The 12,901-nt window shown below is 55.3% G+C and overlaps 1 long non-coding RNA gene across 1 annotated transcript; it reads right to left on the bottom strand.

Moving 5' to 3' along the window:
* Positions 1 to 3,919: 3,919 nt before the first annotated feature.
* Positions 3,920 to 6,857, bottom strand: LOC124961527 (uncharacterized). Its single transcript, XR_007104272.1, has 3 exons — positions 6,103 to 6,857; positions 4,986 to 5,134; positions 3,920 to 4,194 (listed from the first exon to the last, which is right to left on the bottom strand). It is a non-coding gene; the product is annotated as an uncharacterized LOC124961527 (long non-coding RNA).
* Between the last annotated feature and the right edge of the window lie 6,044 nt (positions 6,858 to 12,901).

Genomic DNA, 12,901 nt, shown 5'->3' with positions numbered 1-12,901 from the left:
GGTCTGGAAAATCTGTTTAATGTGGGACTCCAACTCCGTGACACTCAGACCAGGCGGGAGGGAGCAAAAACCCAGATTGCAGGGACTGGGGGGCGGAGCACAGGGAGACTGAGGGCTGTGAATCAATCATCCTGTGTGATATCATACAGTGGGTTTACATAATGATACTTTTGTTAAAACCCTTGGAATGAGCCAGGACTGTGGGGCACGCCTGTAAGTCCTGCAACTCAGGAGGCCGAGGCAGGAGGATCAAAAGTTCAAAGCCAGCCTCAGCAACTTAGTGAGGCCCTAAGCAACTCAGTGAGAACCTGTCTCAAAATAATATTAAAAAAAAAAAAAAAAAAGTAAAAGGGCTGGGGATGTGGCTCAGTGGTTAAGCACCCCCTGGGTCTGATCTTTGGTACCAAAAACATTAAAAGGGATAATAATAGGTCAAAGCTGGCTCACCAATTTTAATGTGTGTACCACACTAACACACCATGACTCTGTACTGTCTTTTCAGCTTTCTGTAAACCTGAGGTGAATAGCAACACCTCAGTGAAGCCATTAAAATAAGAACAAAGTGACAGGCACAATTACTTCGGGGAACTTAGTAAAACCACTCAGCGGGACACAGGCCTCTGCTCTGGATCCTCTGGCGATCAGGTCAGAGGAGGGAGGATTACACAGAGCACTTGTTCACGGAAAGGAAAGAGGCCTGTTCTTCGGGAGACACAGGCCAGCTCGGGAGGAGCCTGTCCCCCAGCGCCTGCTCCTCGGGGACGGGGACGCAGGGGTGCTGGGTGGTGAGCGCCGCAGGAGTCCTGAGTCTGGCCGGCCTGCAGGGCGGAGAGGACTGGGGGCAGAAGCGTCCTTCCAGAGGAGTGTCCCTGGGGCTTGATTCTGTTAACAGCTGCGTCTTCCTCAATTTCAAAGCCGAGGGGAGGCGGGGCCCAGTGGTGCTTTGTATGCTTCTACTTTCTGTATTTGCTCAATTTTTGAAAAAAAAAAAAAACTTTCACAATCAATGCACAAGACATGGTCTTATGATCGATTGAACGACAGAATTCTTTTGTTTCATTCCTTACGTTAGCAAAAGAAGCCAGGCTCTCATGCCTGTTAGAACTGAAGAGACTTTGAAGATGAGGGAGTTTGCATCTTCTACAGAGGACGGGACTCAGTTAACGCCAATGACTTGCTGGCCAGTGCAGCCACGAAGGGAGCCTCATCTTACCTCATGCGAGTGACCTGGGGGCAGAAAAACACCTGCAGCAGTAGAGACCAGTGCCCCACTCAGCGGCCTCTGCTCCCCTGCCCAAAACAACAAAAACTGCCAAACATTCGGCATCAAAGGACAGTCTCATAATGGCCTAACTCCTGAGGCTTCAGAGTGGGCAGCGGGGCCCGGCCTCGGCTCTGCCAGCGGATCCCTGGAGTTAGGACGTCCCTCTTTGCACTGGCTGACATTCCTGGTGCGTGTTTATTTTGTCTAGTAGGGGACAGCGCTCGCTGGGGACTCTTCTGGCTCGATACATTTCTTGGTCGCTTGGAATGGTAAAGAGGAAGCCATTGAAGCCATTCTGAACACTTGGGACATGGATTCTCCGCCAGGACCTTTGCTGCCGTGTGATTGGCGTTATTAGCGGTGCTGGGGTGAACCCAGGCCTTACCCACACCTGGCAGGTCTCTGCCTCTGAGCTGCCCCCGGCCTGGCCTCCCTGGATTCGCATACGGAGGCTGCGGACTCAGACGCCGAAGCCCCTGAGAGCGGCTCCGGGGCAATGAACCTGGGTCCTTTTCATCCCCAAGACGAAGAACTGGCTGGAAAGCATCTTGCAGACAGACCAGGAAGACGGAGGAGCGGCCCTTGCTCTGCGCCCCAACCAGCCTCCCGGAGGCTCACATGGCCGTCTCAGGATGGTCCTGGCGGGGACCCAGAGCTGGGACGATGACTGGAGCTGACTACTGCATCTGCAGTGCAGGGTGCAGCTCACCCCCCAGAGAGATGCAAAGGGCTCGCTGTGTGCTTAGTGTAAAATGATTCTGTCCTCAGAAGTCAGAAATCTGGATTGCATTTTTATCTTTAAAAAAAATGGGTTCAAGCATCTATTTTTTTTTTTTTTTAGTTGTAACAGATTTCAAAAATCTTTAAATGATGAAGGAAGATGTTTCTTTGTGTCTTGAAAAAGAACATATTCTCCTGAAAGAAACGAGGTAGACTTTGTGTCCAGCCAGAACTTCGAAAAATCATGGGTACTGAAAAATACAAATATTTTAAAATAATCATTAAAAGACAAGGAAAAAGCAGTAAATGACATAAAACTCAATTATTGTGAAGAGAGAAACTGTCTAGTCTTTCCGACCCTAATCCTGGGAAGCCAGTGTTTGGAGAGGTTGGCCATCCAGGAACCGAGGAGGATGGATAGATGGGGTCCTCGCTCCCCGGCAAGCAGCCCCCCACCCCCGCCGTCCCTGCTGCCCTTCACCATGTTCTGGTGGTTTGAAAGGGTTTGAAGACAGCGTAGATTTTGCAATGAGATTTACATGCAATTGACTCATGTGGGGTTCCTTTGTGTCCCTCTCCGTCTGCTCTGTGCACCCAGCCAGGCCTTGAAGGTTCCTGAAGTCCCTGGAGAACCTGGAGGCCAGTTTGCCCAATCCAAGCAGGAACAATCTGTTTTGGCCTCCACCCCTGGGAATTTGGTTCCCGGGGGCAGAGAGGCCGGGGAGGCCTCTGGAGGCAGCACAGTCACTCGGTTTGACGTGGGAAGGGACCGAGCCTCTCCAGGCTCCTCTCGTTGGTCAGTCACTTCTGCCTGCATCTCTGTGGCCTTCAGGGTGGCCACTTGCCCTGTCCTCCTCTTGGCTAGCACACCACCCGATCCTTCATGCCCAGGCCCTCCAACCACCCCAACATACGTGGCTTCAAACACAACCAACTGCGTTATGAAGGCAACGAGGGATCGAGTGATCCAGGAATCTCATCAGAGTCAGGTTGGCCTGTCTCGAAGGAGCCCCGTCTGCCTTTCCAGCTCCTCCATGCCGCTCCTACGCAGCTTCAAGTTCCCCAAGCCGGCTGGTTGGAGGACGAGGTCAGGTTTGCCCTTAGCAAGTGCTGACTGGTTGGCAGAGTGTTCAGGGTGCTTGGTACCCTGCTTGGTACCCTGTGATGAGGAGCAGATGTCCCTAGTTCCTGCACACTCCTCTGCAACTCTTGAAATCTCCAGAGCGATAAGGTATGTTTGCAGGCTAGGGAGATGATGGGGCCCTAGGTGGCTTCAGGTTGGGGGCTGGTCACCAGAAGACCTGGGCATGATTGAGGGGAGGAGCTAACACTCCACCCACTCCAAACTTTGGGGAGAGGAGAAGGGCTGGAAATTGAATCGATTGCCAATGGCTGACAACTTAATCAATCATACCTGTGTCATGAAACCACCACAAAACCCCTAAAGCTTGTGGGTTGGAGCACCCACCCCAGAGAGGGCACAGAAGCTGTGTGACCCTGAGCTCAGACTGTGTCCCCTGCCTCTCTTCCATTTGACTGTTCCTGAGTTGTAGCCCTTAAAATAAACCACTGACAGTAAGTACAGGGCTTTTCTGGGGCCTTTCGAACAAATCATTGAAGCCAGGGAGCGGGTTATGGGAACCCCTGATTTATAGCCAGTGGGTCAGAAGCATGGGTGGTCTGGGACTTGGGGCTGGCCTCTGAGCTGGGAACAATCGGCGGAGGACAGTTAACCTGCGGGGTCTCTGCTAACTCTGTAGTTAGCATCAGAATTGAGCTGAAATTTTGGACACTCAGTTGGTGTCTGGAGAATTGGGGAATAGGTTAGTGTAAGAAAAAATAAAAGAAAGAAAAAACAACAAACTCCATATATTTGGTGTCAGAGGAAATGCGAGTAAAACAGATTGCCTGGCGATTATGTTACGTGTCTTCTGTTTTATTAATCGACAATTTATTTTCCATGAGTCGTATTAACGTGAATCCACCTAAAAACCAGTTTCCGACCACGCACTGAGCAGAACCTCGGACCCTGAGCTCCCTCAGACATCATGTGAGCCCACCCTGCTCTTGGCATTGCTGGAGGCTCAGGCCACTTAAGGAGCTTGCCTGAACCCAGGGAGGGAGTGGGACAGGGTGAAAACCCAGATCCTTGGTGGCTAGTCCTGTGTTCTTTGCACACACTGCTTCCCGGGACCTGAGAAAGTTCTGGCCTGTCGGAGAGAGAAGAACAGGCAGCGTTACAAGCGTGTACAGTATAGACCGGTACTGTTGACTCTAAGCATGCCGTCTCCTGATCCCGGTCCCCGGCCCGGGAGAGGAGGGCCTTACCAAAAGGCTCTCGGAGGTCCTTGCATGGATGAGCTGGTGTGCAGCCTTCTGGAGACCCACCCGCCCCAGGTGTTGGCGAGAACCAGACAGAAGGTCCCAACACCAGGAGAGGGACCCTCAAGGATCAGGGGCCAGAAGAAGCCTCAGATTTGGTTGGTGAGGACAAACAGCACAGGATTTGACCACCAGGGGCCCTAGTGGGCTCTTGGATACCACCACAGGGGCCAGGGATGGATGGCCATGCCCGGACCTGGTGGGATAGGCCGTTCTTCTTTTTGGGTGCTGGGGATCGAACCCAGGGTCTTGTGCTTACAAGGCAAGCACTCTACCACTGAGCTATCTCTCCAGCCCCTGGCCATTCTTAATAGAGGCCAGGAAGGACAGCAGGCCATGGGCCGGGTGCACCCGTCTCTGTTCACAGCACCACGAGGCTGCACACACTGCCCGGACCCCAGGTTCTACCTAGGATAGGGAAGAAGAGGAGGGAGAGGGTGGACAGATGCCTCACCCTGTAAAAGAAATGGACTCTCAACCAGATGTCCGACTGACCTGGGACAGGAAGTCATGTTAGGCTTCCTGTTACCAAGCTGCCCACGGCTGAGCCCATGTCTAAAGCCCATTGCCCTGTCTGTCAACGTTCCCTGGAGGCCCCGGGCTGACAGGGTAGATTTACCGAGACATGTATTTAAGCAGTTGGCTTCATCGTGGCCACAGGGCTTGCCAAGCCTGAACTGCAGGGCAGGCCTACAGGCTGGAGGTCCAGGTAGGGGTCGCCGTGCAGCTTTTGGTTTTAACTGTGGTTGTTTCCACCTATTTGGGCAGCTGTAACAAAATACCATAAACAGCGTAGCTAGGAGCAACAGATTGTGTGTGTGTGTGTGTGTGTGTGTGTGTGTGTGCACGCGTGTGCGTGCCAGGAGTTGAACCCTAGGGCACTTAACCCCTGAACCACATCCCACACCCCAGCCCTTTTTATATTTTGTTTAGAGATAGGGTCTCACTGAGTTGCTTAGGGCCTCCCTAAGTTGCTGAAGCTGGCTTTGAACTTGCCATCCTCCTGCCTCAGCCTCCCCAGGCAGCCTCCTCCTGCCTACCCTTTCCTAACTGAAACTATACCTGGTATCCATAGACTCCCCATTCTTCTTCCCCACAGATCTGGTGACCTACTGAGCCAGAATTTCTTCCCTGGGGACCTTGGGTTTGGCTCTTTGGTGCACTCAACTCACAGAACGAGGCCCACCAGAATATTGAGAGTAGCCTCCTATCTTTCCAGTCAATGGATTTGTAAATGCAACCACATTCACCAAATCCTTTCACAGCAACACCTCGGCCACACTGACTAAATAACACTTGCCATCAACCATGACGGGGATGTTTTACACCATGTCCAAGTTTGTGATTCTGTTAAAATCCAAACCTGATACAAATGTGTGTGCATCAATATACATCCCGATCCTTCTAACCAGACTCCAGGGTAGAGGCCACAGGACTCCGGTGTGAGGAGAGCCCTGCCTGCCTCCACTTCCTTTGGGTCTCAAGTCATCCTTCCTCCACAAACAGGAAAAGAGCAGGTGCCCTGGAACAGCCTGACCTGGGAGCCGCTCCTTCTCCAGACTCTGGGCAGTCCTAGCCTCCCCCTCTGAGACCTTCTCACCATTCGATAAATGGAGGTTGCTCCTCCATCTTCCTCCCGGGTTTACTGACGGGTTGTGCCTCCCATCCTCCCTCCACTGCCCCACGTCCAGGCCACGTCTCCTTCCCTGAGGCTCCACGGCCTCAGGTCCACCCACCTTGCTGGTTCCTGCCGCACCTCCCGCGCTCCTCTTGACTCTTGGCAGGTGGGGGCTTAATCCCCATCGTGACACGGTGATCGATGGCTGCCACCAAGAGCAGTGGCCTCAACACCAAATCCAGGGCTGCCTCTGGCCCCTTCCTGCCCGAGACATTGGTCTGGGACCATCCCGCGTGGCCCTCCGGTGAACCTCCCGGCTCGCTGACCTCTCCTTCTCCTGCTCCATTTCCTCTTTCCTTATCCCTGTCCCTTGATGCGGAAGCCCGAGGTTTCCATCCATGGCCTCTGAGGTCTGCGGCTGCTCCTCTCCTTCCAGCTGGGAACCACTGGCTCTCAGATCTCCTTCTCCAGCCCCCGGTTCTCTGACCTCCTTGGATCCAGAACATAAATTCCTGCTACTGGGTCTTGGTGGTCTTGGTGACCTTGGTGACCTTGGTGGTCTTGGTGGTCTTGGTGGTCTTGGCGGTCTTGGCACTCTCTGCCCGGATGCGGAGAGCACTCTGTAGTGAGAGGCGCCCTCCTTATGACCGGGCCCCCCTCGCAAGCCTGCGGGTCTCCTGGGCTCCTGGACTCAGTGTGCATCAAATCTGCAAACGGCCGCCGCTGTGCCTCCTCCCTGCCCCTCGCCCTCCCCAGCCAGTCCCCAGGCCTAAAGAGCGGCATCCGGGTGGTGCTGCTCCCAGGCTCGGGCCCTCCACAGCTCCCCCCGCTGCTGGAGGGCCAAGTCCCAGTCCTTCAGCAGGAGCTCTGAGTCGGGAGACCTCCCTGCACCTTCCACCGCAGCTCAGACAGATAGATAGATGCCACTAGGCACGAATCCAGATGTAACCCACTGCCCCACAGGCTGGCTTTTGAAAGTATTTAATTCCAGCCTGGCGTGGTGGTGCACACTTGTAACTGAAGCAACTCGAAGGCTGAGGCAGGAGGATCCCAAGTTGGAGGGAGCCTGGTGACTCAGTGAGACCCTGTCTCAAAATAAAAAATAAAAGTTAGAAACGGCTGGGGACATACTCAGTGGTAGGGAGCCCTGGGTTCAATCCCCAGTACCACAAAAAATAGATGAGACACACGATCCTGTGTTTTTAGCGCATTCACAGGCTGTGCAACCCCACTACTAATTCCAGAACATTCTCAACACCCCAAAGACACCTGTGCCCATCAGCAGCCGTCCCGCACCTTCCCCCAGCCCTCCGGCCAGGAAGCTGCCGGTGACTGTCTGTCTGTGGCTCTGCCTGTTTTGGACACTCCACTCAAACGGGATCCCACAGCTGTGCCCTTCCAGGTCTGGTTTCTGTCCTGCAGCACGTGTTTGAGGTCCATCTGTGTCGAGGCAAGCGCAGAACTCCTTTCCTTTCTGTGACCAGACGCCGTTCATTCCACGGGGAGATGCACTTTATTTATCAGCCGTCAGTTGAGGAGCATCTGGGTTGTTTCTGTTTTCTGTCGGCCATCAACGGTGCTGACCAATGTCCACCTACAAGTCTTTGGGTGGACATATGTTTACAATTCGTCTGGATGTAAATACCCCTGGGAGCAGGACGGCCACTCTGTTTAACTTTGGAGGACCGGCCAGAGCGGCCTTCCACCAAAGCCCACGCTCCTGGGTTCCCAGGCCTTCCCCGCCCCAGCCGGGTCTGTTATCGCAGCCATCGAGTGGGTGAGCCCTGGCTCGTTTGTGTTTTTGCAGGGCTGCCAGCTGAGTGGCTCTGGATATTTTATAGTTGTGGACCCACTCACGCGTGCAAAGGATACGAGGTGCGAAGCCTGTGGTGCGCACGGCCTGGCCCTCCGATCACGTGACAAGTGACTTTCTCCTCTGCTTTCCTACCGCCTCCAGTGTGACTGCCTGGCTTTCCCCTCCACCTCCTGTCCCTGTCCTCCTTAAGGCCCGGGTCAAATCTAATTTCCTCAGGGAAAGCCTCCCCTGGTTCCCTTCCCGCAGGGCTCCTCTCACGCAGGATGGTGGCATTCATCACTGGGTCTGGCTCTTAGCCCTGGAACCTCCCCAGACCCTCGGGGACAGACACGTGCTTGTTCCGCTCCTCTTCCTGAGCCATGTCTAGTGCTGGGTACGGCGTTTGCTCACTGAATGACTGAAAGCCCAGGAGAGTGAGGCCCCCGGCCCCCACAAGGAGACACCCAGCCCTGTGTCAGGCACCAGGGCACAACCACCACTGAGAAAGGAGCCTTCCTGCCCCCAGGAGCTGGGCAGCCTCGGCCACCCTGAAGGTGGGGCCAACCACCGGGAGACCCCGCAGGCCACCCATCCTCCAGCCAGGGGGACCCTCCAGGTGACAGACTTGGAAGGCTGTGGCCCCTGTCCTAGAGTGGCATGCGTCATGGCTGGGACTCTCCAGTAGCCCTTACGGTTCTCTAAGGAGGTGTCGGCTCTTCCCTCCCCAGGAGCTCTGCAGGGTCCCCTAGTGACTGCCGCGGCCACTTGGCTGGCTTTGACCTACAGAACACGAGTGGACCCACGGGTGACTCTTCAGGCAGAGCCTCCAAGGCAGGTGTTTCTAGTTGTTTCCCTCCCGAATGGTGCAGTGGCCGTGGGGAGTGTGACAGACGGCACCTCCCTCTGCCTGACACACTCTGCCAACCAGAACCTTCCAGATCACGTTGGCCACACCACGTAGGAACCGTGATCTGATTTAGCCTGTCCTGCTGGAGTTCACCGGAAGGGAGTGACCCCAGGATGCTGTAGGAGGTGGGTTGACCCGGGTCCTGCAGGAGGGGTGGGGCCAGGGAGGCAGGGGGCGAGGGGAGTGAGGGCCAGAGAGACCTGGAGGGGCAGCTTGCTGCCCAGGAGGGTGCTGGGAGATGCCACTTGCAAGCCCACATCCCTGTTTTTCATGCAGGGTAAAGCCACTCCCAGAGTAAGCTCTCCTGAGTCTCCCTCCGTCCCTCCAGTGCTGTGTTTTAGTTCCCAGCAGATACACAGGGATCACGCCAGGATCACACAGTCTGCAGCTTCTTTCTTTGCAGGGACAGTGATGAAATGTTCCTGCTCTGTTTGGATCACATAATCACCCAATGCTGGTGCGCGGACGAGAGCAGGGGCCCAGCACCTGGTGTGTTCTCAGCAGAACGATGGTCAGGGTGCCCGGTGAGACCTACGTCCTTGTCCAGAGTCACCTCCGGGAGGCGGTGGCAGCATGGTATGCTTTGTGCACAGACCAGCCAGTGCTTCCGACCCAGTGCTTCTGGTGAGGCCAGACGGGGCTTCTTAGCAGGAGTTTATAAGCGCTCCTCGTCCCTCCTGGCTCAGGCCACACTGCTTCCTGTCACTTCCGCCGACCCGCATGGGCCCGGTACTCGTGAGTTAGTTAACCAAAACTGTCTCGGCACCCTGGCGGCACCTCGGGTGAACGTTGCGATCAGGGTCACTGGTGGCTTGTCCAGGGAGACCAACATTGCCTCTGCCTCGTGGCGCCCCCGGGCTAACCAGAGGAACCCGGTTCCCAGCAGGCCCCTTCGGCCGGCCGTCCAGATGCTGCTCTGTGCTTCCAGGGACCCGAGAGCAAGAACAATGACTCTGCTTCACCCATTGATGACTAAATAACCTTCTCCTGGGCCAAGAGGCCAGGTGCAGGTGTTTTCCCTGCAGGGAGTGTGCGCTGCATTTTATGGGCTGCAAACTCCTATCGGAAGGTGATAAGCCAGGCTCTGGGCCATTGGCTCTGCGCTGAGTGGAGACGTATTTCACCTCAGGATGAGTCATCCACATGGCCCACGAGAAAATGTGTCTGTCGGCACACACACCCAAATCCTAGGGCTTGCACGCGGGGCCCCCGAGGAAGAGATGGTCATCAGACAGGCAAGCTGTGGACCAACCCCTCCCCAGTGACGGTCACAAAGCGAAATCCCTCCGAAGAGGAGAAGGGTCACCTGGATACCTGGGAAGACTGCATAAGGGGTCCTGGTCCACTGTCCTGGGCAGCCCAGGTCTACTCTCTTGAGATTCCCTGGGGGGCATCCTGGGCTTTAAGTGCCACTGGACTGAGACCTCTCCTCCTGCCCACCCAGAACCTCCCCAGGACAAGCGCCAACCGCAGAGACTGGTCACCTCAGCCATGACGCGGTGGCTGAGGCTGGGCCTTGCGGGGCTAGGCCACCAAGCCGGCACCTGCGGGTGTTTGAACACTCGGGAGGTGTCAGACTTCCGGTTGTTCAATAAGTAATATTTCATAGCCCACATCTTCTGTCGCATGAGCACAGTACCTTTGGGTCTCGTTCTCTGCGTCCCCCACCCCACCCTCAGGTGGTAGGAGAGAGAAAGGTTCAGAGAATGATGGGATTTACCACCAGGGGGTCAGAATCGGAGTCTCTGTTATTTTATCTTTTTGAGGTCCCATGTTTTTTCAAATGAATGAAATCGAAAGCTCTTGAAAGTACCTGAGACTGGACACTCTTCAAGGATTTAACCAAGCCCATCATGTGAGATGACTCAGTGATGGTGAATCTGTAGGTAGAGAAAACGTGTCATGCAACACTCAGCGGCCAGGTCACAAGGGCCTCCCTGCGGCTTCCTCTTCTGACCTGGGGGGTCTGAGCTTCCCTCTGCCTTGGTGGGTGGTGCCCCCCCCCCCAGGCCTCCAGGGGCCTTTCCTGGCCTCTGCAACTGCCCTTGTCAGAGTTATCGCCCCTCGTGGGCTCTAGTGGTTGCTGGTGACTCTTGAAGTCAGGCTGAGATACGGCAACCGAGACGTGGCGTTTAAATGCCATAAACAGCTAGTGCAAAATCCACCTCGTCTGGGGTGACGGTTGATCTTAAGATGAGTGAGAGAAATAAAGAGGAGAAAGGGCGGGAGAGGTGTGAAAGAGAGAGAGGAACCATCTGGCATTTGTCCCAAGCATTTCACCCACAAACTGGTTTAGGCCAGTGAGACAGGATGTTCTGCGGAGCAAAGATCATGTGATCCCCATGAGCAAACAGATGGTGTATCATTAACAAACTGCAAGGCTGCATTTCCTAGTCTCTCCAGGGTGTCAGCGAACGAGGCGATTTAATGAAAAACATAAAAAAAAAATAAATAAAAAAAAATAAAAAAAGTGACCAAGGCCAAAGTTTCATCCTGTTCAGACTCAACCAGGTCAAGAATGTGGAAGGGGCCGCCCCTACGTGCCGGTCCACTACCTGCCCCAGAGTGTGACCAGTCTGCAGGTCCCCTGCACCTCAGTGCTCTGGCTAGCTGGGAGCATGCTGATGGTCACTTTGGCTGCAGGGGGTTGGGGGTGGCTCCCTGCCCAGAGGCTGCAGGACCTGGGGGAGGGTATGCACTGAATCCTAAGGATGCCCAGCAGTGGCCAGGATCCCCTTGGATCTGAGAAGCAGCTTCCTGCTGGGCCAGGAGCCACGGAGCAGCTGTGGGAAGACCCCGAGCCCCTTCGTGTTTTATCCCAGCAGATCTCGGGCTCAGTCGGCACGGTTCCCACTCCTGGTCACAAAGCCATGGCCGAGGGGCAGGCTGCTGGGTCTCCAGGCTCAGTCAAGTCCCTGCTCAGTCTGCCCATGGGGCAGGACCCCTGGCTGGAGTCAGCTTCAGGTTGTCACCTGGAGGTCTGGTTCAGCACTCTCCCCTTGGGAGGAATAAATGGGCTCCTCACTGCTCTACAAATCAACCCCTGCCTTCTGTCGAGGAGCTCAGGCAGGGCCATCGGGGAGCCAGGCTTGCCCCTGGGGAGCTGCAGATCACACGAGCAAAGAGGGAGAGGCCAGGCCCAGGCAGGCGGGAGGAAGGAGGGCGAGCCAGCAGGGACAGGGAGGAGTTCCACGGAGCCGCAGCTAGGGCTCGAAGTTAGCAGGCTCGGTGGGCCAGCTTGCTAAGACCTACGTGACCAGCACCAGGAGTCTGATCCACAGGTAACGAGGAGCTGCTGGGGTTTTAAAGGCAGGACCTGAGCCCAGGAGATAGGGTGACCCTCCCTCCATATCCATGGGCGCTGGTCCAGGGATGCCACCAAACTCGGGTCAAAATTTCTGGGAGAAGAACCGCGCCTGTCCAGGCATGCGCGGACCTCACATTCTGTCACTGATCCTAACAACCCAGCGTGACGGTGGTTTACGCAGCACTCACATCACCCTGGGCCTGATAAGTAACCCAGCGGGGGAGGGACTCAGAGGCCGTGTGCAAAGGCCGCATCACTTAATCCAAGGCTCTTGAGCATCAGTGGATTCCGGCATCTGCAGGGGTCCTGGAGCCCCTCTCCCAGACACAGAGGGATGACCCTGCGTGTCTGAAGTGAGAATCTGAAGGGACGGTTCACCCTTTGCCATCTGTGGAGAGCAGTCGCCATCTAGATGTAACTTGGATAAGCCTCGTGAGCACAGTGACACCTGTACAGGAAGCACAGATCTAACTGCCCTGGGGGGAGGGAGGCTCATCGCGCAGGGTCACAAGGAACATGCCAACACTCTGCCGTCTCTCCTCTCAGCGTTTGGGCCTCATCTGCAAGTCTTCACGAGCAGCCACTGCTCTAGATGTGGGAATGGCAAACCAGCCCCCGTCAACCCCGTTCCTTCACATTCTAGGAGGAGAAGGCACATAGAAAAACTAAGAGCTAGATCTCGTCAGCTCTGGTTACTTTAGGTCGAGCAGGTGTCGAGATCTCTGTTGTATTAAGTGTGATCTGAATGACTAGAAGATTCCAGGCACACACAATGTTTCGAGAAACAGCCTTCCAGGAAGATAGGCAGCTTGTGCAAAGGGCGTGAGGTGGAAATGTATCTGGCGTGTTTTAGGAAATGAGGTCAGTGGAACTGGGGTGTGGGGAATGAGTGGGGGCTGTCAGTGACA

The sequence above is a fragment of the Sciurus carolinensis genome, chromosome 1 (assembly GCF_902686445.1).
Source record: "Sciurus carolinensis chromosome 1, mSciCar1.2, whole genome shotgun sequence".
NCBI classification, from domain to species: domain Eukaryota; kingdom Metazoa; phylum Chordata; class Mammalia; order Rodentia; family Sciuridae; genus Sciurus; species Sciurus carolinensis.
Note: the sequence above shows the minus strand (reverse complement) of the source record. Positions and strands in the feature narration are given on the sequence as shown.